At 36.6% G+C, this 27,114-nt stretch overlaps 1 long non-coding RNA gene across 1 annotated transcript; it reads left to right on the forward strand.

Moving 5' to 3' along the window:
* The first annotated feature begins 205 nt into the window (after positions 1–205).
* Positions 206–25,217, forward strand: LOC134808046 (uncharacterized). Its single transcript, XR_010150107.1, has 5 exons — positions 206–2,923; positions 5,399–5,792; positions 10,817–10,936; positions 16,369–16,485; positions 23,693–25,217. It is a non-coding gene; the product is annotated as an uncharacterized LOC134808046 (long non-coding RNA).
* The last annotated feature ends 1,897 nt before the right edge of the window (positions 25,218–27,114 follow it).

Genomic DNA, 27,114 nt, shown 5'->3' on the forward strand with positions numbered 1-27,114 from the left:
ACATTTGTGCTTTCTGAGTTATGGAAGAGCAATGGCAAGTGCTATGAATGTGCCTGGGAGTTTTGATGTTGTGTTTAACCAGATTCTCTTTGTAAAAGATTCATTGCTTAGCCTAGTGCTAAGACATGAAAAGGCATTTGTCCACATTCTTCTTAATCATTGAATCTCAAACTCAAGTATGCATCAGAATTTCCCCAGAGATTCTGATTCAGAAGGTCTAGATGAGGGCTACAGGGTTCTGAATTTTCAGGTGATTCTGATGCAGGTGGCCCAAGGACTGTACTTAAAGAAACCTTTTAGGACCAGCAGTCCTAGGAAGCCAGAGACGGGATGGTCCAGAGTCTCCTGGGAGCTATTGCAAATCCATATGCCTGAATGCCACACCAAACTCAAAGAATCAGGAGCTCTGGAGGAAGAAGACCTGAATATGTGTTTCTGGAAAGAACTGCTGAAGTTTTCTGCAACACTCCCTGACCTTGCTGTGTTCTGGAATTGTGATTTGACGCCTGTGTTGGGTGAAACCCCAGGAATTCAGGCCTTTTGTATGGCCAAATCGGTAGGGGCCTCCTTTTAGCCCTCTTACTAAAGCTCTACTCATATTGCTTTTTTAAAAAATGGGACTCCAAATAATGCTTGTTTGCTTGTTTTTGGTATACTGAGGAGAGAGCATTCTGGGGAAAAAATAGAAAAAGGAAGAAAAATTATTTTAAAACCACAACCGTAGAATTAATATCAGAGATTTCACTAAGGCCATATAGTTCATTTTTATCATTTTGAACCAGCTTTGTATCCAGCTTCATTTCCCCTTTCTCCTACAAAAGGTGTGATATTGAGGGAGTGTCTTGAATCATGAGAATCTCCGAATCTAAATGTTAACAAGTGATATTAATAAACTTAATTTTATTGTCACCTAAAATTCAAAAAGTCACACATTTCATTTTATTATTATCTAAAGATAATGCTACAGAAATAATCATAAAAAAACAATAAATTGACAGTTAAATCCGTAAGTTAGTTACAACTGATTTTTCACAAGCTTTCCACTTCCACTCAGCTATCAGCACCAAGAAAAAGGCTGATTTATTCTCTGTATGCTTCATAATGAGCGCATGGACTGAATGAACTGAGTGTTCTATTTATTCCTGGTTACAAACTGGCAAGGTTGCCATTGGACCAAGAAAAATGTTTCTAGTGTTATTATTAATGTCTGTTAAGAACCCAGAGTCTGGATTGTGACCATAAAATTTATAATACAAAATTTATAGTCTGTCAAACACTGAAAGTCAAAAACTAAAAACAGGAAACGAACTAAATGTAAAAACGTAGGTGGACTAAGAATAAGCGTTAACTACTTGCTAGAAAGATTTTTTTTCTTATTTAAAAAATATTTTTGTTCTGATAGGGCCATCTTAAGGTTCAAAATCAACTAATTAAAATGATTTGTACAGAAAATGCTTATACTCACAATTTCTGATTTTGCTGCACGTGGAAGAGGGTGATAACCAATGAAATGACTAAATAAGTTTAAAAGTTATTTAGATCACAACTTTGACCCATTCTGCTCATCACATTTGTCTTTAACAGAGCCTCCAGGCGGCAAACATGACCTATGTACACTTTATTCTTTTCTCTCTTGCTAAGCAGTCGAAAAAATCCCAGGGAGATAGCTCAAAGTTAAACTCAAGATGGAGAAGAAACATTGTAATATGTATTGTGGCTGAGGAAAAAAAAGTTTAAAAAACATTTTCAATATTATCTTTGCACAATCATCTATTTAACAAACATTGATTGAGTACCTTCCACTCCTAGGCATTGGGGATGTAAAAATGAGGCCATTGTTTGTCATCTAGGAGAGAGGTTTCAGTCCCATAGTAGTGGCCCATTATTGAGCTGTGAAATCAATATAATAGGTTGTGACCACCATTTTTTTTTTCAAAAACAGATCAGAGTAGAAAATATTAAAGCATGCCACTCATAATAAGGGAATATATTATTTCTCGGAGCTGTGTTTCAGTCTGCATCTGTGTAAATGTGAGCACGTGTGTGTGTGTTCCAGATCACAATGTAAAAATGTATTTTAATGATAGCTGCATTAAAAAAGTTTGAAAGCATCTGTTAAAGAGTCTACCAGACATGAGAATCGCTTGAACCAGGGAGCCGGAGGTTGCAGTAAGCAGAAATCATGCCGCTGCACTCCAGCCTGGGGGACAGAGCAAGACTCCATTCCTCTCACCCCTAAAAAATAGTCTGCCAGAGAAGTAGACAATTAAATATAGAATTAAAACAAAATGTGACAGGTGTTTTTTTTAGAGATGTGGAAAAGTAACCCTAAAATCTAAAGAGAAAGAGTGGCTACCTCTGCCAGGAGTGGAAATGACCACTGAGGGACAGTCTTGATATTCAAACTAGGTCCAAAATGATGAAATTTGAGATAGAGAGGGAGACTTGACAGGACATTCCAGGCAGAAGGAACCAATTGTGTGGGGAGTTCTGAAAGGGAACACTGTGTTTACACAGGGGTGAGAATGTGGGGGTGGGGAGGATAAGATTTATGGGGGCAATGCGAGGGGAATGGTATGTGACAAAGAGAAGTGCATATGCAACAAGCTTGTCACTGAGGAGAAGAATGACAATGATGGGCATAGTTTGCTTTGCTTTGTTTTCTTATTTTTGAGAAAGTAACATTGTCACCAAGACTGCCTGGAAGAGAAAGAGAGACAAGTGAGAAGATTCTTGCCATTCATTCAGGCTAATGCTGATGAGAATTGAGCATAGTAAAGGTGGAGAGGAGGAGATGTCACATTTGGAAAGCAATTCTAACAGAATCCACATGATTTCAAGTCTAATTATGCATATATTCTGAGTTATCAATGATTCAAGTGATCCTATTATTGCAAGACTACAAAGACAACAGCATCAGAAGGTAAGAGAGACATCTATTTTTCCCCTTTGATAATATCATTTTATTTTCAATAATGAGCAATTGCATACCTTTTTTAAACCTTCATTTTTAATCTGCTAAATGGAGATGCATGTAATACAATTTAAAAGCCTTCAATAAAAGTTTCTTTTTAACTTTGTGCTCTTTTGAACAGACTATGTTTTATCATTACATAATTCTGCATTATAAAACCACATGGTTGCTGGTGCCATCCACCAGCAACTGTAATTCAAATGTTTCACTTCTTAAACCAAAGGCATTAATAAGATTAGCCCAAAGATATCAGAGAAAAAACATACTAATCATTTTTATTTAAAGATGAATTTAATGAAATAAATTGAATTAAGGTTTTATATAGCACAAACTAGGTAAGGGAGAAAATAAGCCATGTTGGTCATATCATCAAAATAATAGGAAAGTTCTGTTTCTCTTTTAACCTTGTTCATACCCAGACACATAAGCCTGTAAACATTATCTCCTTATCCTGACATAATAAGAAGGCATCCTTATGACACATTTCAAACTTTCTATCTGGGCATCACAGAATCATTTGCTCCCCAAAGAAAGGCATCCACTTCACAGGAAAATGCAAATAAAAGCAAGTCAGCTCAAGCTTTGGGGATTCCCTAGAGTGCAAGGCTTGTGGCCCAAACACCTGTTTAGTTGCCTTGACAAAAACCACATGATTATCTCAATCGATGCAGGAAAGGCCTCCAATAAAGTTCAACACCCCTTTGTGCTAAAAACTCTCAATAAACTAGGTACTGATGGAACGAATCTAAAAATAATAAGAGCTATTTATGACAAACCCACAGCCAATATCATACGGAATGGGCAAAAGCTGCAAGCACTCCATCTGAAAACTGGCACAAGACAAGGATGCCCTCTCTCACCACTCCTATTCAACATAGTATTGGAAGTTCTGGCCATGGAAATCAGGCAAGAGAAAGAAATAAAGTGTATTCAAATAGGAAGTCAAATTGTCTCTGTTTGCAGATGACATGATTATATATTTAGAAAACCCCATCATCTCAGCCCAAAATCTCCGTAAGCTGATAAGCAACTTCAGCAAAGTCTCAGGATACAAAATCAATGTGCAAAAATCACAAGCATTCCCATACACCAATAATAGAGAAACAGACAGCAAAATCATGAGTAAACTCCCATTCACAAGTGCCACAAAGAGAATAAAATACCTAGGAATCCAACTTACAAGGGATGTGAAGGACCTCTTCAAGGAGAACTACAAACCACTGCTCAAGGAAATAAGAGAGGACACAAACAAATGGGAAAACATTCCATGCTCATGGATAGGAAAAATCAATATTGTGAAAATGGCCATACTGCCCAAAGTAATTTATAGATTCAATGCTGTCTCCATCAAGCTACCATGGACTTTTCTTAGAATTAGAAAAAAACACCTTCCATATGAAAGTATAAATAACCACTCTTAGCTGTTTTTCTTAGGATTGTAAAAATTCACATTAAGATAACTTCCAAGTTATTTTTTAATTGAGTACATTATGGCCAAATTATGCCACATGTGTTATGCCAGATGTGTAATGCCATGTAAATGGAACAATGTGGGGATTCCCTATTTCTCTGTAGTAAGAGCCAGTCAAGGAATGTGGTTTGGAGAAGTCAAAGAGTGCTGACTAAGAATTTGAGGACTTGGACTCTAGGTTTTGTTCTTTCTCCAGCTGACAGGTGCATGACTGTTCATTCTTCCTTACAGTTTGTTCACTCTAAGGGTGGTGGTGGGGGGGTTAGATTAGATGGATGGTAAGATTTCTTCTAGCTCCAAAATTCACTAATTTTGTGAACAGCTTATAAAATGAGAGAGAAGGGAAAGTGCCTTCAGCCCCCTATCCTGGTGATTGGGTCCATATGAATTGGAAATAAAACAGACAAATCATGAAGAATGTGAGTTTGGGCACTATCCACAGAGATCACAGGTGGAGAGGAAAGACAATGATAGTTATTAGGCTTGAAAACAATTTGTAAATGCCTCTAAAAATAGTGAATTGTGTCCTGTTCTCTGTAAAATGCCTTCTCTTGTTCACCACAAAGTGCAAATTTTATAGTTTCACATGACTAGCCTAAGAATTATTAATAGTACTTATTTGTTCACTATTCTGCATGTAGGTGGGGAATAAGAAACAAAATAAAGACTTGTTCTCTCATGTTTTCCATATCTAGGATATTTCCATATCTAGGATTTCTTAAACTTCTGAGAACCATTAGTTCATGTAAAGAGACATTGTCTTTGAGTAAGTTTATGGCCTTGTCTTCATAAAAGAGTTTAAAATTGCACATCTGGTAATGAACTATGATTGTGGGTATTTGCCAAGCTTCTCCCAGAGGGTAAATCTACTCTCATTGAAGTGTAAGACTGAGTTCCTCTATTGAAACACTTTGATTTGAATTTGAATCTTGGGGAATTTATCCTTTTTCTAGGTTTTCAGTTCTGGAAAATCTATGCAAAATAGAAGTTAGCAGATGGATCAAGAAACCCACAGAACAATGTTTGTGTTGAAGAATTCTCAGCAAGTGCCCTGTGAGAGTGCTCCCATCTGGAAAGGACTGCAGCTGTCTTTTGGCATTAACTAGATGGGTGTTTGTAACAGGTTCATGTCAACTCTTTCATAGAAAATCAACTCCTAAAATCATTGTAAAATTAAAGAGTTATTTTAATGAATTTCTCCATCCTGTATTAATTCAGGCACATAACTCCATTTTGAATTTAAAGTGGCCTTGGCCATTTTGTCAATTATCATCTTTGCCTTGGTAGATGAAGAAACACATTCTGCTGGTCAGAGAGTGAGGCTGGTTAGAGTGGACCTGCCAAAAGGTGAGTATGATCAACTGACTTTAAATATGTGCTCTTCTTTGATGGAATTTTATGTCAACATGGTTCTCAGGATGAGTGGCTTTCTAGTTGAATATAAAAGCCTAGAAACAATGCATACACATTCAATATGTGCTATTATTATTTATATGTCAAGGAGGAGAAATATCAGTTCAATATTCAATGCTTCTAACACCTAACTCATACTACCTGGTATATGTTTCATGCTTACACCATGTTAACAGTTTTATTTCCAGGGAATTTGGTCCTTTCATTTAATTCTGGCTTTTACCAGCATTGTCAACTATCAGCTTTGTTAAGTAACCACGTGTGGCTAGTGGCTACCACATTAGACACTATAGATCTATACTTTGACATTCAAATCATTCCCAGATTTTTGGCTAGTGGCCACCCACATCCTGAAATCCAAGCAAATTGTTCCCGACTATCTGCTATTCTTTGCCTGCTGGAAGTGCCCTTTTTGTCTTATGAAGTATAACTCAATGTCAAAGAGGTTTATGTAACATTTAGACTTGTATTACAAGAAATTAATCTTAACATGAAAAATCTTTTGATTACAGAGTATGCTTTGTCAGTGATTGATTGACTAATTCACTTATCCATATAATAATGCCATCATTTACTTCTATTTATATTCTTGAGCTGTAACAGAAAGTTTCTATTTGTGCTATGCTAGTAGGTGGATTACATGGTTATCATAATCTTTCCACCTGTCTTACTAGGCTCTCAGGAAATAACAAACTCTTACTTTCTTTGTTAATGATTCTCCCTCAAAATCACTTTCCTCATAAAGAACCAAAATTTTGGGATGATGTGATGATGTTATCTACAGGGAATTCGATGTTATCTACAGGGAATTCTACTCTTCCCCTACCCTACACCTCTGCCCCCACCTCATTGATATAAAGGGAATAAAATCCTTATTTTCATCATGTCTTCATGAACATTTACTTTTGGAAGAGAAGAGACATATATAACTCCTTTACAGATACATAATAGTAGCACATAAATAGTATAATCATTATTAGAAAAGAGTTAAACACTTTATTTCAATTACCTTGGGCTACTGTTAAAACAAGATAATACACTGTTGCAAGTGAAAATCCTTGCCCATCCTCATACTCACAGAAGGAGAGAAAAGTAAAACAATATAACCTTTCATAATTTTACACAACATTTTTTTTATTTGGTGGAAGGGGATCAGGCTGATATCCTACAAAACCCACACTCTAGCCCTTGGTTATATTGTTTTATATTGTTCTTCCTTTTCCCTGTCTCTGTATGTAAAAAATGAATTGAGGACAATAATGATGATCTTCCAATCTATTATTTTTCCACATTAACAGGATAAGTGATAGATATGCAATAGAGTAATAAAATTCCATATGTTGATTTCTATGTTGACAAAGAACCCTATGGTGGTGAAAGTCCAGAACAAGTTTATTAATAAAACAAGTAGTCGACATTTATTTATTGTCTACTCTGTACTCTGAATTAACGCATATATAAAATAAGTATAAAATAGGATGATGGTACTCAATAACTCCATGTGGTTTATAAAACCAAGAGTATTGCTCAAGAGGCTATTGCGAGCAGAAACAATGTGGAATTCATTGCTTCATTTATGTAGAGAATCTATAAGCATTTTAAGTTTTAAGGCTGTAGGACTTCTGACAATCAGTGATGGCAGAAGTAAACAAGGAAAGATTATGAAGGAGGTGGCACCTCAGTTGTGACTTGATAAGCAAATAAAATTCGGTGAGAATTCTGGGAGGGCAGATGACATTCTAGGGAGAGAGTTACTAGATATAAGTGGGAACGATCCTGGAAAAAGACAGTAGTAGTAGAATGGAGAGGTTGGCATGAACCTTAAAATCTTGAAAACCTTAAAACCTATCTTAAAAGGAAAAATAGAAAATAAGCTCCAGCTACACATGCAACATACATGCAACAGAGAATCTTTGTTCTTGATTCAATAACATATTTTAACAAGAATTAAGTCTTAAGATTTTCTTCTGATCACCAGAAGTTCATGAAAATACCAGTTGGTGGTGATAAATTTTCCTCACCCCCTTCTTCCTTCCTTTCCTCCTTTTTCTCCTCCTCCTCCTTCTCTTTCTTGCTTATCTTTTGCTTTTTTTATTTCTTCTTTTATTTATATTTTCATGTTCTGAATACCATGAGCCTACTGTATATCAGAGGACAGTGCCAATCAGTTCCAATTTGTATAGTACTCTCCTCACCTGTGATTAAGGAACAAGTCGGTGATGTGGAAGGAGAAGCAGCAAGTAGTAACAGGCCAGGGAAGTGTCTAGATTCTGGGTATTCAGCATTTCTGTAAATGTTTACTTTCCCCCTCAAAAAGGAATGTTCCCCTGGAATGGTACCTTTTTGTGCAGCTGAGGAGTCTAAACTGCAAATATTACTCAAATTATTTTTAATATGAAAATATGAAACTAAACAGTTTTCCTTGTGCCTTTTATGTTACTAAGGCAGTTTTTCATCATTAATATATTAAAATAATAAAAGCAAGTCGCTTTAGAGATGAAATGTGCCTTTTCTAAGTAATTAAGTACTATCAGAGAATCAGAGATCTTAAGGAAGAACATGCTAAATGCTAAATGTTGAGCAGCTTCTTAATCTTGCTCTTCATATAAGGATGTTGCCAGTTCAATTTACTGATAGTCCAGCACTTGCTGTTTTGTTGATTCTTGGTTCAGATTTGAAAAAATAAAATCTGAAGCCCTTACCAAAAATATAGTGTTCATATACAAAGATATATGATAGACACATGTAGAATATAGGATAAATATATGCCCGAAAGCCCAGGAAAATATATGCAAATTTTGCTGTAAATTGTCTATTACTGTCACCACTTGTCAGCATGTCACCAAAACAGTAGCTATCTTAGACCATCAGTTTCTCTAATGAGTAATTAGAGGATCACGGAATTAGAATAATGTGTATTTTTAACAGTAACAATCATCAGAAAGTTATGATAAGAAAAACCATCATAATGGGGAGTCCCTGACTTCTGTTTCAATAAAAATAGCAAAGGGAATCCACTGAAAGAAAGCCTTGATTAAAATCACTTTTACTATTAGAAATCACTTAATATCAAGCTAAAAATTTAAAGAAGAATAGTGGCTTTATTGATTCCAACACATCTTATAGATGTCAGATTTGGAAGTGTGGTGTCAGAATATAGAAGAGGCATAACATCACAGATAAAGAGTTAAACTTTGGCATCTGGGTTTGTCTTCTTTGCTAATCTTTTAATTAATTTTGGAACTTTTTTTTCTCTGTTTATCCTCATTGTACAATCTGCTCAGCTAAAATTTAGTTCACCTATGTAGGCATTCATCACAATGTCTTATAAGGAAGCCTCAAATTCTAAGAGATATGCACCCATGTAGACAATTCCAGTACATGGCAGCTTAGGTATGTTATGGGTGTAAAAGCATGTAATTGTCTTTCCTTGTTATAATGAATAGTATTGTAGAAGCCTATGAAGATTCGTTCTTCCTAACTGGCCTTTTACAAGTTTCCTGTCAGTCTCTGAATCAGCCTGAGGCTAAGAAATGAAAATGGAATGTGTGTCAATTTTGTAAACAATTTTCCACTTTTAAGTTCAGTCAAGAGACTCTTGTTATTAAAATTTTTAAATTGTTGCTCTCTCAATTAGCAATACTGCACTTAAGATCTTTAGTGTCTTGGTTAACCAGCCCTTTTTCAAGGAAGGGTCCAGGTCAATGATGTAGATTTAGAAGGATCATCACAATGGATTATTTTAGTAAAAATGAAGTTCTAAAAAATCTTAGTCATCCATAATGCTACGTATTGCAAAAACCTTTATTGGTGGAATTTTGATATCAATGATTACACTATGATATAAAAATATTAAAAATGCATCAGGAAAAATATCCTGGAAAAGACAGGAAATAAAGAAAACAGATTAATTTGAATGAGATATGTTCCTGGCAACAATATTAATATGATTGAGCCCTGACCTTTGGGACATTGCATGCATTATTAACCCACTGAAGACATAGATAATATGACTTTATATGCTTTTAGGTTATAATTTGAATAACTGGGGAAATAGTTTATTTTTTCAGCGCCTTGCATGCTGTGAGTGCTCAATAAATACTAAACAACAATAATATGGTATGTAGTGTGTTCCTGAGCCTTCATTTGCATGGCCATCTGGAAAACTCTTGTGTTGTAAACACTAGTTTTATTTTGAGTAAGAATGAAATTACTGCAGAAGTTGTTTAGCATTCTTGGTTCAAATTTTTTCCAGCTTTTCACCCTTTCATTTGGTAGAAAATGTAATAATTCAAGGGTTCTGAGGCTTTTCAATGTAAGGAGTGGAAGATTTGGATAGATCGTATTTACATGGTGGCATATATTTTATTAGATTAGTTTTTCATAACTGTTTTATAAATTCATACCCTTTTTGTTTTCATAAATCCTTAGCTATTTTTATGTAGTGATTTGTATTTAAGGGTGTATAAAAGAGAAAAATAAATATATGGCAGGATCTAGGACAATGTGATAAAAAATGACATAAATGCCTGGGAAGAGTATCAGGAGAATCAGCATCTTTAATCTGCTTTTCTAATTTTGTGTTTCCTTCCTTCTTTCCTCCCTCTCTTCCTCCATCCTTCACTTCCTTTTTTCCTTCATCTTTTCTTCCTCCCTCTCTTCCCACTGCCTCCCTTCCTTCTTTCTTTCCATTCTTTCCTCTTTCCTTCTCATGAACCTTTACCTCATTTATATTTATGCTTCCTCTCCACAGTTCATAGTCTTTCCTGCCTAGTATGACTTTACCTCTCACCAGTTATATCTGTAGTAAGATAATTACGAAGTCTAATTTTTTCTATTCATCTATTTTTCTATTTATATATGTATTTATTTATCTATTTTTGTAACTGAGACATAATTCACATACTATAATTTACCCTTTTCAAGAGTGTAATTCAATGTTTTTTGTATACTCACAGAGTTGTACAACCATCATCACTACCAATATTAAAGTATTTTCATCACCCCAGAGAGAAACACGATATACCAATTAGCAATGACTCTTCATTTTTCTCCAACCTCTCTCCCATCAGACCTAGGTAACCATTAATCTACTTTCTGTCTCTACAGATTTGCCTATTCTGGACATTTTATTAAAATGGCATCATACAAAGGTGACCTTTGAGACTGACCTCCTTCACTTAGCATAATGTTTTCAAAGTTTACCCATGTTGTAGCATGTATTAGTAATTTATTCCCTTTCATGGACAAACAATATTCCATTGTACGGATATAGCATGTTTTATTTATCCATTCATCAGCTGATGGGCATTAGACTTGTTTCTACTTTTTGGTTATTAAAATAATGCTGGTATAGCCACTGCAAAAACATGCCAACTTGTAAAGACCATCGATGCTAGGAAGAAACTACATCAATTAATGGGCAAAATAACCAGCTAACATCATAATGAAAGGATTAAATTCACACATAACAATATTAACCTTAAATGTAAATGGGCTAAATGCCCAAATTAAAAGACACAGACTGGCAAACTGGATAAAGAATGAAGACCCATCAGTGTGCTGTATTCAGCAGACCCATCTCACATGCAGAGACACATATAGGCTCAAAATAAAGGGATGGAGGAAGATCTACTAAGCAAATGGAAAGCAAAAAAAGCAAATGCAGGGGTTGCAATCCTAGTCTCTGATAAAACAGACTTTAAACCAACAAAGATCAAAAGAGACAAAGAAGGCCATTACGTAATGGTAAAGAGATCAATTCATCAAGAAGAGCTAACTATCCTGAATATATATGCACCCAATGCAGGAGCACCCAGATTCATAAAGCAAGTCCTTAGAGACCTACAAAGAGACTTAGACTCCCACACAATAATAAAGGGATACTTTAACACCCCACTGTCAATATTAGACAGATCAACGAGACAGAAGGTTAACAAGGATATCCATGACTTGAACTCAGCCCTGCACCAAGCAGATCTAATAGACATCTACAGCACTTTCCAACCCAAATCAACAGAATATACATTCTTCTCAGCACCACATCACATGTATTCTAAAATTGACCACATAATTGGAAGTAAAGCACTACTCAGGAACATAAAAGAACAGAAATCACAACAAACTATCTCTCAGACCACAGTGCAATCAAATTGGAACTCACTCAAAAATACACAACTACATAGAAATTGAACAACCTGCTCCTGAATGACTACTGGATAAATAACAAAATGAAGGTGGAAATAAAGATGTTCTTTGAAACCAATGAAAACAAAGACACAACATACCAGAATCTCTGAGACACATTTAAAGCAGTGTGTAGAGAGAAATTTATAGCATTAAATGCCCACAAGAGAAAGCAGGAAAGATCTAAAATCGACACCCTAACATCACAATTAAAAGAACTAGAGAAGGAAGAGCAAACAAATTCAAAAGCTAGCAGAAGGCAAGAAATGACTAAGATCAGAGCAAAACTGAAGGAGACAGAGACACAAAAAACTCTTCAAAAAAAGTCAATGAATCCAGGAGCTGATTTTTTGAAAACACCAACAAAATTGATAGACCACTAGCAAGATAAATAAAGAAGAAAAGAAAGAAGAATCAAATGGATGCAATAAAAAATGATAAACGGGATATCACCACCAATCCCACAGAAATACAAATTACCTTCAGAGAATACTATAAACACCTCTACGCAAATAAACTAGAAAATCTAGAAAAAATGGATAAATTCCTGGACACATACACCCTCCCAACACTAAACCAGGAAGAAGTTGTATCTCTGAATAGACCAATAACAGGCTCTGAAATTGAGGCAATAATTAATAGCCTACCAACCAAAAACAGTCCAGGAACAGACAGATTCACAGCCAAATTCTACCAGAGGTACAAAGAGGAGCTGGTACCATTCCTTCTGAAATGATCCCAATCAACAGAAAAAGAGGGATTCCTCCCTAACTCATTTTATGAGGCCAGCATCATCCTGATACCAAAGCTGGCAGAGACACAACAAAAAGAAAAGAGAATTTTAGACCAATATCCCGGATGAACATCAATGCAAAAATCCTCAATAAAATACTAGCAAATTGAATCCAGCAGCACATCAAAAAGCTTATCAACCACAATCAAGTCGGCTTCATCCCTGGGATGCAAGGCTGGTTCAACACATGCAAATCAATAAACGTAATCCATCACATAAACAAAACCAACGACAATAACCACATGATTATCTCAACAGATGCAGAAAAGGCCTTTGACAAAATTCAACAGCCTTTCATGCTAACATCTCTCAATAAACTAGGTGTTGATGGAATGTATCTCAAAATAATAAGAGCTATTTATGACAAACCCACAGCCAATATCATACTGAATGGGCAAAAACTGGAAGCATTTCCTTTGAAAACTGGCACAAGACAAGGATGCCCTCTCTCACCACTCCTATTCAACATAGTGTTGGAAGTTCTGGCCAGGGCAATCAGGCAAGAGAAAGAAATAAAGGGTATTCAATTAGGAAAAGAGGAAGTCAAATTGTCCCTGTTTGCAGATGACATGATTGTATATCTAGAAAACCTCATTATTTCAGCCCCAAATCTCCTTAAGCTGATAAGCAAACTTCAGCAAAGTCTCAGAATACAAAATCAATGTGCAAAAATCACAAGCACTTCTATACACCATTAACAGACAAATAGAGAGCCAAATCATGAGTGAACTCCCATTCACAATTGCTTCAAAGAGAATAAAATACCTAGGAATCCAACTTACAAGGGATGTGAAGGACCTCTTCAAGAAGAACTACCAACCACTGCTCAATGAAATAAAAGAGGAAACAAACAAATGGAAGAACATTCCATTCTCATGGATAGGAAGAATCAATATGATGAAAATGGCCATATGGCCCATGGTAATTTATAGATTGAATGCCAACCCCATCAAGCTACCAATGACTTTCTTCACAGAATGGGAAAAAACTACTTCAAAGTTCATATGGAACCAAAAAAGAGCCCTCATAGCAAAGACAATCCTAAGCATAAAGAACAAAGCCAGAGGCATCATGCTACCTGACTTCAAACTATACTACAAGGTTACAGTAACCAAAACAGCATGGTACTGGTACCAAAACAGAGATATAGACCAATGGAACAGAACAGAGCCCTCAGAAATAACATCACACATCTACAACCATCTGGTCTTTGACAAACCTGACAAAAACAAGAAATGGGGAAAGGATTCCCTATTTAATAAATGGTGCTGGGAAAACTGGCCAGCCATATGTAGAAAGCTAAAACGGGATCCCTTCCTTACTCCTTATACAAAAATTAATTCAAGATGGATTAAAGACTTAAATGTAAGATCTAAAACCATAAAAACCCTAGAAGAAAACCTAGGCAATACCATTCAGGACGTAGGCATGGGCAAAGACTTCATGACTAAAACACCAAAAGCAATGGCAATAAAAGCCAAAATTGACAAATGGGATTTAATTAAACTAAAGAGCTTCTGCACAGCAAAAGAAACTACCATCAGCATGAACAGGCAACCTGCAGAATGGGAGAAAATGTTTGCAATCTACCCATCTGACAAAGGGCTAATATCCAGAATCTATAAAGAACTTAAACAAATTTATAAAAGAAAAACAAACAACCCCATCAAAAAGTGGGCAAAGGATATGAGCAGACACTTCTCAAAAGAAGACATTTATGCAGCCAACAAACACATGAAAAAATGCTCATCATAACTGGTCATCAGAGAAATGCAAATCAAAACCACAATGAGATACTACCTCAGGCCAGTTAGAATGGCAATCATTAAAAAGTCAGAAAACAACAGATGCTGGAGAGGATGTGGAGAAATAGGAACACTTTTACACTGTTGGTGGGATTGTAAATTAGTTCAACTATTGCAGATAACAGTGTGACAATTCCTCAAGGATCTAGAACTAGTAATACCATTTGACCCAGCAATCCCATTACTGGCTATATACCCAAAGGATTATAAATCATGCTACTATAAAGACACATGCATATGTATGCTTATTGGGGCACTATTCACAATAGCAAAGACTTGGAACCAACCCAAATGTCCATCAGTGATAGACTGGATGAAAAAAATGTGGCACATATACACCATGGAATACTATGCAGCCATTAAAAAGGATGAGTTCATGTCCTTTGCAGGGAAGTGGATGAAGCTGGAAACCATCATTCTCAGCAAACTATCACAAGGACAGGAAACCAAACACTGCATGTTCTCACTCATAGGTCGTAATTGAACAATCAGAACACTTGGACACAGGGTGGGGAACATCACACACTGGGGCCTGTCAGGGAGTGGGGGGCTGGGGGAGGGATAGCATTAGAAGAAATACCTAATGTAAATGACGAGTTGATGGGTGCAGCAAACCAACATGGCACATGTATACCTATGTAACAAACCTGCACACTTTGCACATGTACCCTAGAACTTAAAGTATAATAAAAAATGCTGGTATAAATATTTGTGTATAGATTTTCATATGGACATAGGTTTTCATTTCACCTAGATATATACTTAGAAGTGAGATTTCTGGGTTATATAATAAATCTATATTTAACCTTTTGAGGAACTTCACACTGTTTTTTAAAGTGGCTGTACCACTTTACATTCTCATTAGTAGCTCATGAAGTCCAATTTCTCTATATCATGACAATACTTGTTGTATTTTACCTTGCTGACTACAATTATTTTATTGGCTATGAAGTGATATCTCATTTTAGTTTTTATTTGTGTTTCTATAATAACTAATGTCTATTTATTTTTAACACACTAAATAACTGATATAACCTAAATGTTGTTGAAAGGGGTGGACCAATTTGTATAAGAAGCACAGGGATTAATTGAGAGGTAAAGGAGAGAGGCAACTGACCCCCCACGCCCCCCAAAAACCCACTTGAATTCAATTCAAAACTATTGAAACAGTCAGGGTGGCACAGGAAGTCTACAATTGAAGTTCAGAGGAAACTAATAAAGTCCCAAGAGAAGCCCCTATGAGAGTAAAATGATCTTAGTGGACTGGCCATTACATGGAGTCATTACTAAGATGGAAGACAGAGTCTCAGTCCCAACCATAAGTGTTTGGCCATGTATCAGTCAGGACACTGGCAGGGAAAAAAAAAAGGTCCCATTCAAAGGAAGTAATTAAAAATGGCTGAATTAAAGAACCATTTACAGAGATGTGGTCATGGTTAAGAGAACTAACAAAGAACCATGAAGAACCCAGAAATCAGCAAGAGTGCCAAACTATTACCACCTTTAGGCCTGAAGTGTCAAGAATAGGATGCAGTCTTCCCCCAAACCACTGAAAGCTATAATGATGGGAGAAGAGCTACCAAAAGGAGACTGTGATATTATGCAGATGAATGCAGTCAATATTGAAGCCACATCCCACAGTGGAAGGAAGTAGGGTAATGAGAAATAAATACCCTGAACTTCCTCTTCTCTTATTTTCCCAATTTCCCACCATTGTCTCCTACAGTTCAAACCCAGATAGAAGGGAAAAAGAAAAGCAACTTTATGAGATCTATGGATATCAGCATCCCAGATACAGAACACGGCAGAGAAGAGCAGATAATGGATCTGTACTGGCAATCAGGTAAGCCACTCAGGGAGAAAAGTAGAAACATGCCTTCCATACAAGCAGTGGCAGCAGAAACAAGTGAAAGGACTTTTCCCACTGTCCACTATTGACCTGTTTTCCCAAAACCTCTGCCTTTGATGGAGGCAACAGCAACATTGAGGTCTACCTGAAGCAACTAAATTCAATTCCGAGTGGTTCCACCATCAAACTCTCAACCAAGCAGTGAAGAGGAACAAATAGACTGGCTGTTAGTAACAGAGAAAAGCACGCTTCAGCATCACTGAATTGAGGATTGATTATTGGACTCTCCAGGCTGCATCTGTCACCCTCTCACCTTGGGCATTAGAGTTGGCAACCAAGATGAAACAACTTATTCTAGGAAAACACCTTCACTTGTATAAATACCTTCGCTTATGAAAATATTAGGAAATACCTTCAGATAGGAGCACAAGACTATTCCCATTACAAGAAGTACATCTGTGTCTGTAAGATAAGAAAAAATATAACTGGTCCTTGGTGACAAGAAAGTGCTCCGAAAGCTTTCTGACTGCATCATGGCAGTGGCCTGTAGCAGAGAGATAATGAAATTCACACCATCTGGGTTGTTGGAGTCTTAAGTGGTATTTGGGATCGTATAATGGAGCTTCCATTCATACTGTAAACTTTAAAGCATATATTTATTTATCATTGTAATTGTAATTTTTTTTGAGACAGAGTCTCACTTTGTCAACCAGGTGGGAGTACAGTGGCAAAATCAGGGCTCACTGCAGCCTCTACCTGCCGGGCCCAAATGATCCTCCCCCCTCAGTCGCCCAACCACAACTGTACACCACCATAACCAGCTAATTTTAAAAATTATTTTTGAAGAGATAGCTCCCTATGTTGCTCTGGCTACATGTAAAGCATATATTTTATATCAATTTTCTCTGTATGTGAACAACCCAGTCTAGGGATTTGCTTATGGTGATGGAAGGCAGTTATATTTGAGTACAATGATCATTTTAACCTTTATATTATCTTTCACAATTGGTCTAATTATTAGGTATATTTTCATACTAAAAATAAGGTTCAAAATATAAAGCCTGTTATTTAAAAGCATTCCAACCAGAATCAGATTACTATTATAAAGATGTTGCAGAAAACTCATGACTTAGAATAAAGGAAAGTTCTCAGAGAAGAGCTAAATAGAAACAGTTTGGGGAGCTATAGGCTAAGGAGGAGACTTCCAGATAGACAAGCCCACACGAGAGAATTCAGGAAAAAAAACCTAAGAAATGCTTACATTTAAAAACAAAATAGAACAAAACTAGGGCGTATTTTCTTTTACTTATCTCTATATTATACTTATCCTTTGTAGGGAGTTCCACTTTAAGTCAGTTGATTAGAGTTAATTCTAGTTGAATTATCAAAAGAAGAGTTTATGCTAGCCATATTACCATTCACCGAGGCTTCATGCATTGCTTTTTGGGTATCTCATGTCTCTGTCGGTAGTTTGTTTCATAATTATCACCCCCTCCTTCTACGTTAAGCACAAAGGATCAAATAGCCAACAGCATATTATAATCAGTGCCCTCACAAATACCTAGTTGACTGGCTTATTAACAGTGTTTCACTTCTTCAGAGGATAAACATGCCAGAAAATCAAATCAATCTAGCATAGCACCAGCCTATCAACACTTTTCCTAACATGTGGCAAATGTGTGTGTGTGTTTGTAATGCTGTCTATGGTTTTACTTAGAAAAACTGTATTGTGTTAGTTGTTTTTTTCTTACATATATATATAGGTGATCCAGTTAATCAACACTTTACATAAGCATGTACACTATTTCTTCATTTTTATGCAAATCCTTTCTACAACCAGACAGGTGCATTGTCTGCTTTCTATTCATTATCAAGAAATCCAATAACTTGGCTGTGTACCTACATCTGGTTAGGTTTGACCCAATGTGTATTTGAATGTGGATTTCAAATATGGGCAGGTGTTGAGCCTATCAGAGCTACCAGCAATTGGAATCTTATTCACCTCTACAAAGGCAACCAGTGATTTTCCCAAAAAAAAGAGAGAGAGAGAGAGAAAGAATCTGATGCTTAGGTCCTTTTGTGGGAGAGAAAAAGGAATTTGTTTAATTAGTGAAGCACCACTAAGTATTAGGTTATTTAGAATTATGTTATACAGTAAAATGTAGCTGTATACAACATGTGAGAACTGATGTATGCAATGAAAAAATTGAATTGAATTTCCAAATCACATAAAAAATACAGAGCCTAGGTACGGTGGTGTGTTTTTCAGTTTTTGCCTGTAGAAGTGGCCTTCTCAATGGAGCACAGAAGTCAGGAAAAAGCTGGACTCTGGAGGCAAAACAAGTCATCCATGACAAACAGTGATGCTGCAGCTCTGCCTTCTCTTGCCAGCACCCTTCCCCACCTCCAGTCTGCTCAGAGAAGGACACTGATGCCACTACACATAGGCAGCTATTAATCAAAGAGCCCCTTTTGGATCCTCACATGTTGAGAAGATTAAGGCTTATTTTTAGTTCTCATGGAGCAGATCCGCTAACACATAAGGTCACAATCAGTTGCTCTATAACAATGAAGATTTACATTCCCATGAGAGAGAGGAAGTAAAAAACAAGAAAGTCCAAGTTAGCTTTGAAAACTGTCTCATGGCCATGCAAACAGCTTTAAAGCCTGAGAGAAAGCAGAGGAAGCAAGTATGAACATTGATATGTCACTAGCCAATTTATAATCTTGTTTATGTGCCCTTAATTCCTAAGGCAAAATTTTTTTTTTGGCAGAATAGGGATTTGGAAGGAAGAAAACCCACTCTGTACCTAAGGCAGACAGAACAAAGGAATAATGGGAGAAGGGAGTATTGGAGGAAGTGTTGATGAGGCAGGGGTTAAATATGACTGGAAAAATTAGAACGAAGGGATGAGAGAAGACAAAATGGGGAAGAAACACATAGGTTTAGCATATATCTTATAAGAAGAGGAAGAAGAAAGGAAGAAGGCAAAGAGGAAGTGAGAAAGGGAAAAAGGGAGGTAGAAGAATATGTAATTTTCTATTGTAGAACATCCCTTCTATGGTAAAATATAGTTAGGCTAGACAGGGTGTTGCTTCTGGAATTGAGGCAGAATTTAGCTCCTCTTCCTACCATTCATGCATAGCACATAGTTGTATGCCATGTGCTACCCACTCATTTGTCTGAGGCCAAAGGAGCATGTTAAGCCATTATCAACCTAAATCAGTGAAGAGCTTCCTTATTCGGGCAAAGCTTTCTAAATGACGAACAAAGTCCCACTAAACTCTCAGGGTAAGAACAACCACTCAAACTATGATTATGAATTAGAGTGTGGCCGACCTAGAGTGAAACAGGGAGCTGAATTAAGTGAATTTAGTACTACTCAATTTGCTTATTTTAAAAGTTCAACTTGAAAGCTGCAGGAATGCATTAATTTAAACCCAGGAAATCTGCAGACAACGGTGAGAGGTGAATCTGGTGCATTAGTGCCCACCATGGAGATTTTAAACCTATGAGCGGAATGAGTCCAATGGCCAGGGGTGAGTAAATCTACCCATAAGGACACTGACCATGGAAATGGGATTACTGCACCAATATCCCATAGGTCAAAGAGGCTTTTGACTTGCTCTGTTTTACTTTTTGTCAACAGTGATTCTGCTCGTTATTACAAAGCCTACTTCTTCACTAGGCATTTTTGAAAAGAGTCTTAACATTTCTAAATGTTCCCTTCAACACAAGTGGCCTGAAAGTATTAGTGAATCTTTCAATACTGTCTAAACTGAACCTAGAGGGGAACTCTGAGGTGGGTGGAGCTGACCTCTAGGTAACCAAAGTCCTTTTAAATTACCATATTTATTGTTTCATGGAGCATCACAGTTTGATGGGTCCACAGCATTCAACAAACATTTATGAAAAACATTATTTCAATTATTTTCCCAAATGTTGAGATAAAGGGGATGTGGGGATGAATAAAGAGTGGTCTCTATCCATGAAGAGCTTGGAACCAAGGCCGACTTAAAAAGTACTAACTCCTAGTTTAATTAACCCAAAGTGTTTGAGAAAAAAAAAAAAACACTCTCAGCATTATTTCCTGACTTATCCTAGGGGTGAGCTAAATATTTAAGTGTATTAGTAAAGATCATATTCTCTTTACTGTTTTTTTCTTTCACCTGAGAATTCCCATCAGCATTGAAACTGGAAACATAGTTTGTGGTTTTTCAAAATTTCACTGACTTCAGCATGTTACAAAGAATACCCAAAAGGCAGATTTGTTTTTCTTCTCTGCTACTTCTCAACTATTTCTTCCCCTCCTCCTACATAGGAAAAAATTCTTATAACTATAAACTGGCCTCCTGCTTAGATTAATTTTCTCCACCAAAACAGTGACCATTGTCAAATGCCTTGCATCTCCATGGAAACTGTTTCCTTGGCCATAGACAAAGGTCTGCCTATAATACAATGCCATGAGAGCATCTGAGGTTGTAGACCCCTTGTTTAAAATCACAGGGCTAGGGTATAAATGCAGATTTTATATTATTTCTGCCTGTCTGCTGCAGCTGGTAGGCCTTCATTCCAAAATAATATTTTTTCAAATGAAGTAGCAGAAAACAGCTTTACATTTTTGTTATCCCTTCCAGCACAAAATAAAAAATGCCTGTGCTGCCACTACCTGATTCAATCAAGTGGAGTACATTTGATACCCACAGGCTACAAGTGCTGGAAAAGCTGACTTGTATTTTAATTAATAATGTGCTACACTTTCTCAACAGCAAGGCCTTTGGCAATCTGATTTGCTTTGTTCATTATTTGCTGTAAACAATTTTCAAACAACATGTAGGCAACTCTATTTCTGAATATCTCTTGCTAATTCATAACATTAACAAAAATGTAGAAGAGACTGTTTTTCTTCTTTGCCAAAAAAAAACCCTGATTAAACTTTAATCATAGCCATTGAATAATTTGGGATGGGAATACTGGGGTTCATAGATATGAGATACAAATTAATATAAACATTAAAATATATATATACGCATATATACACATACACACATAGGTAGAGAGTGTTTATGTATACACGCATGCACACACACACACACACACACAATGCCAGCTCACTAAAATACATGTACAGGATGAGGCATAGGTATCCACTGAAAATCTGATAAGTGGCAGAGGGTGGGAAAATCCCATGTTTTATTTTTGTTTGTTCTTTCATTGTGGTGCTATGTTCTGTATTGTTTTTCCCCCGAATTCATAACCCTAACCCACAATGTGACTGAATTTGAAGATAGATCCTTCAAGGAGGTAGGGCCCTGATTCAATAGGATTAGTGTCCTCATAAGAGGAGACACCAGAGAGCTGCTAGCTTTCTCTGCTGTGTGAGGACACAGCAGGAAGGCAGCAGCCTGCAAGCCAAACAGTCCTTACCAGAACCTGACTATGCTGGTACCCTGTCCCTGGATGTACCACCCTCCAGAACTGTAAGAATAAATTTCTTTCTTTTCTTTTCTTTTTTTTTTTTTTTTTTGAGATAGAATCTCACTCTGTCGCCCAGGCCGGAGTGCAATGGTGCAATCTCGGCTAATTGTAACCTCTGTCTCCCAGGTTCAAGTGATTCTCCTGCCTCAGCTTCCTGAATAGCTGGGATTACAGGAGCCTGCTACCACACCCGTCTAATTTTTGGATTTTTAGTAGAGACAAGATTTCACCATATTGGCCAGGCTGATCTTGAACTCCTGACCTCAGGCAATCCACCTGCCTTAGCCTCCCAAAGTGCTGGGATTACAGCATGAGCCACCATCCCCAGCAGAGAAATAAATTTGTTTAAGCCAGCCAGTCTATGGTATTTTATTATGGCAGCCCGAGATGACTAATACATATGAAGAAGAGGAAATTGAAAATATTGAATCACTCAATATTAAAGAGAACATACCAATCTTTCACATATGGAGGTAAATGGTAATTTTCATTTTCACAGGACAGGAACTTCTTGAAACAATATTCAGGTTTAGAAAGGGGACTTGGTTTGGTCATGAAGAGCAACTATACAATTGGGTATATCTATGTTTAGAAAAAAATTATTTTCTTTGTATGGCACTTTATGGATAAACTACTTTGCTATGCTACACATCATCCCTACAAAGTGAATAGGAATTAACATCTCCATTTTTAAAATGAGAAAACTAATCAAGATTACACAGGCTTAAGGCAACGTAAGAAATTGGTAATAAAGCACACACATGGCAGAACAAGGGTTAAAATCCTGACCTTTAATGTGGTACATAATGAGAGGCATAAAAGGATGAGATTTGAAGACCGTTTTCTAAGTATTAATGACTTAAAGGGAGAACTCAAATTTTTAAATTTAGCTGTCTTCTCTTTCAACTTAAACTAATACTATATTTCAAAATAAATTATATTTCCAACATATTAACATAATCTACTAATTAAAAAGTATCATAGGAGAATAGTGGTAATAATTATAACTGAGATTAAAAAAACTTGGATTGATATCCTCAAACACAAAACTATTATTACATTTGTTAATCCATTTATCATTCATTTGTTTAACAGATATTTATTGAGCACCTATTCTGTTTCAGATGTCGTGTTTAGTACTGAGCATACAATAGTGAAGAAAATAGTCATGGACTCTGTCTTTACAAAACTTACACCTATTAATGTTAGCTCCATTAAACAACATGGATTGAGGACCCACTAAGTAGCAACCACTAGATAAATAAGAAACTAGATACACAAAAATAAATATGATTCATTGACTACCTATAAGGAAAAAGCTGTGTGAACAAAGAAATTTAATATAGTACAATCACATAGAAGTATGTGCTAGATATAATAGTGTCATAACATCAGAAATAATCAACTCTTCTTATGGAAGGAAATTAAAGAATAGATTTCATTTGGATTTTATAGAATGAATGAAGGAATATTAGATGCAAAAATGAATAAAGGAATTATTTTCAATTGTAGTAACTGATATAATTATATACAAGACAAAACAAAGGATAGAGCTGGAGGAAAATTAGTCAGTTTCACATATTTTCATCTTTTGTGTGGAGTGGGAAGGTGTAACCATGGCATATTACATGAGGTAAAGAGAAATGAGGCTGGAGATATAAATGAGAACAAATGATAAAGGGCTTTAAATGACACACAAAATAAATTTACTTTATTTTATAGGAAGTTGGAATTAATTGAAGAGTTGGAAACACAGTAGTGAAATCTACAGAAATGTGGAAGATGAAGTAATGAGAGACTGGAAACCAGGAGATAATTGGCATAGTCAAGGTGGAATAACTAACGACCTGTACCAAGGCCACAGCAGTTAAAATCAAAGTCCTTATGTGATACAATCATTCACAAAGAGCATCCAGCTCAACCTCTTATTTTGTGAACAAGATCTTCAAAGTCAGGGAAGAGTACCTGACTTAGTCCATGGCACATTGAACCAAGGCTAGAGCTTGGGTCTCTCCTCATTTTCATTCCAGCTTACTTGCCACAATGGCAAAATGCCTCATTTCATCTTGATCTTATTTCACGTAGTGAAAGAATTGTAAAGCACCCTGAGTTTCCATAGAATCCTTCTCTTGGTCTTCTTAGAGACTCCCACTCAAGCCTGATGGGACTTGCTGATCATTTAATGAAGTACAAACAACTTAGATGGAGAATTAAAGGATGCCCATGCAGCTAAAAGCTGCTTGTCATTTCCCAGTGCTTCCAGCCTTAGAATAACTCTTCAGCGACTGAGTTCAGGTCTATAAAGCTGCCCTGTACCCAGCCAATCATGTAATTTCACACCAGTCTAGCTCCATCCAAAAGAGGAAGGCCTGCAAAGGAATGTCTCCTAGGGGCATCAAGAGCAGAAAGACCTCTGTTCTTCTAAGAAATGGACTTGGTGTAACTTGGACCTCTTGTGAGTCAAAGGGTGTGTACCTTCCTTTACAGCACCTCACATCAGCTTTAGAATGTTTATCTGATCCTCACAGAGAAAAATAGTATCTCAACTCCCCCATAATGGTATCACTAGAGTTAAAAACATTAATTTGCATTAAGCAGTTAGAAAATAGTCAAACTGGCCTGGTGAGGTGGCTCACGCCTGTAATCCCAGCACTTTGGGAGGCAGAGGCGGGCATCAGGATCTCAAGACCAGCCTGGCCAAGATGGTGAAACCCCGTCTCTACTCAAAATGCAAAAATTAGTCAGGCGTGGTGGCAGGCGCCTGTGGTCCTAGCTACTCAGGAGGCTGAGCCAGAGAATCACTTGAACCCAGGAGGTGGAAGGTTGCAGTAAGCTGAGGTCACGCCACTGCACTCCAGCCTAGGCAACAGAGCGAGACGCTGTCTAAAAAAAAAACCAAAAAAGAAAGAAAATACTCAAACTGCACCATAGAGATTCAATTGTTCAATCTATCTGCCGAGTTTAGATGTACTCCTTCACTTCAATTTACTGTGAGAATAGATTAAAATTTCCAAATTTCCAATAGACACTCATCTTTAGAATCTGAGAATTTAAAATTTGAATTCCCCCAAGTTCACAAGAATATTCAGAATCATGTTGCTGTGCATTTTTCATCACATTTTCTTTATGTAATAGTAATGAATCACCATAACTATAAATATAAATCACTTTTGCTGTAATAGGGTTATACCAAAAGTTTCAAAAACTTTTGTTTAAAAAAAATAAATGAATGTGTTATTGTGATTTGAAACATATCTGACGAGCTTACTGCTTTCCTTTATTTTTCTTAAAATACTTCCAACATTCTTTACTCTTTACTTGATATTAGAAATACAAATGCCTAATAAATAAAAATTATGAAGTTTAACATTATTTACAAAGAACTGTAACCTATAGAATATATTCAAACACTGGAAAATCCCAGTGACTATTACTACGTGATATTTGAAAAAAGTAACATTATCATCTCCTAGCAAGTATAAACCAAAAATAAAATTCTAAGCCCCTCAACTGACTGAATGGATGGATCCCCATCTTGGTCAAGGGGATCCCAAAGAACCTGAAAAACTAGTGAAGGCCGTGATGGGAGGAGGGTTTGGACATGCTTCCTTATACCCACCTCCCTTTGGAGTTTAGGCACAGCAGATCAACATTAACATTAACATTAAAACAGAGATCATAAGACGGACAAAACAGAGTCTTTGCAGCAATAAGACACCAGTTGGAACCCAACTCTGGTTTAGTATCACATGACAGACAGCAGGCCCTGAGGGAAATTAAAGTATTTTAACCCAAAGTATATTTCTTTGACATATTTTGAAATAGCCCTGCAAAGTGGTCTCTACTGGGGGAAATTTGCATTCTGTAGAGAATCTCCTTTCCTACTAGGTCTTTTCCAGAGAGTCTGACACCTTTAAAGGTGTGATAAGAGGCTTCTACTATCTATTCTCTCTGAAGGCCCCTACTTAGTGGCTCTATCTACATGACAAGAACCTTGGCTTCCACAATCCCCCTTACCTTAACTCAAACATTTATTTATGCTGACTTCAATTCCTCAGGCAAAGGTTAACTTCTTCAACCAATTGCCTAACAGAAAAATTTTTGAATCCACCTATCACCTGTGAGCCCCTTCTTTGAGATGTCCCATCTTTCTAGTACAAACCAATGTATACCTTCTATGCATTGATTTATGTATATGCCTGTAACTTCTGTCTCCCTAAAATGTATAAAACCAAGCTGTAACCCAACTACCTTGGGCACAAATTCTTAGGACCTCCTGAGACTGCATCACAGGCCATAGTTCTTAACCTTGGCAAAATAAACCTCTATATTGATTGAGACCTGTCTCAAATACTTTTTGGTTTACGCAAGAAAAGAAAGGACAAGAAAATTCTTGGCTGGGGCACTACACAGACTCAAACGCATAATTTACCTAATTTACCAATTTAGGACTTATTTTGCTTCCCAAATTTGTTTATTTTTGTAGCATCAATCACAGGATTTATATAAAGTATACTATGTGTATGAACTTACAAATTTTTATTTGCAGGAATGACACACCAAAGCTACAAACAGGACCACGAACACACATTTATAACCCGGCAACTCTATAACTAAGCAAGACTGATTCATTACATTCTTGACCACTTTTCTTCTCCTGGTTCCTGTCCTGGTTCTAGGAAATATCAACTTTATTCTTGGACTCCTCATATCAGCATTTTCTGCATTTCAATTTTAAGTTGTCTCTGTAATGTTTTATGTTGATTGTTTAGCTTTAATTTTGTAGAATTATATTTTTTCCCATTTTTCTGATTTCTGAACTAACTTTTCTCAGGATTTGGGATTCAGAGAAATTATAATTCTCCCAAGAAATACCAGGAAGAAACTTCTGCACGGCAACAGTAGAACCGATCACCTCTTAGCAACCTGAAGTCACAGCAGACACCAGCCACATAGCAACTAATACTGGACTTCTGGGGAAAATAAATCCATGCCAACAGTGTCTGCATGTTCAGGAGCCTGTGATTTTTCACTCACATAAAAAACTTTTAGTTTTAGTTAAAAATATTTTTATTTCAAAGACCAGGCACAGTGGCTCACACCTGTAATCCCAGCACTTTGGGAGGCCAAGGCGGGTGGATCAC

Source organism: Pan troglodytes, chromosome 13 (assembly GCF_028858775.2).
Source record: "Pan troglodytes isolate AG18354 chromosome 13, NHGRI_mPanTro3-v2.0_pri, whole genome shotgun sequence".
Lineage (NCBI taxonomy): Eukaryota > Metazoa > Chordata > Mammalia > Primates > Hominidae > Pan > Pan troglodytes.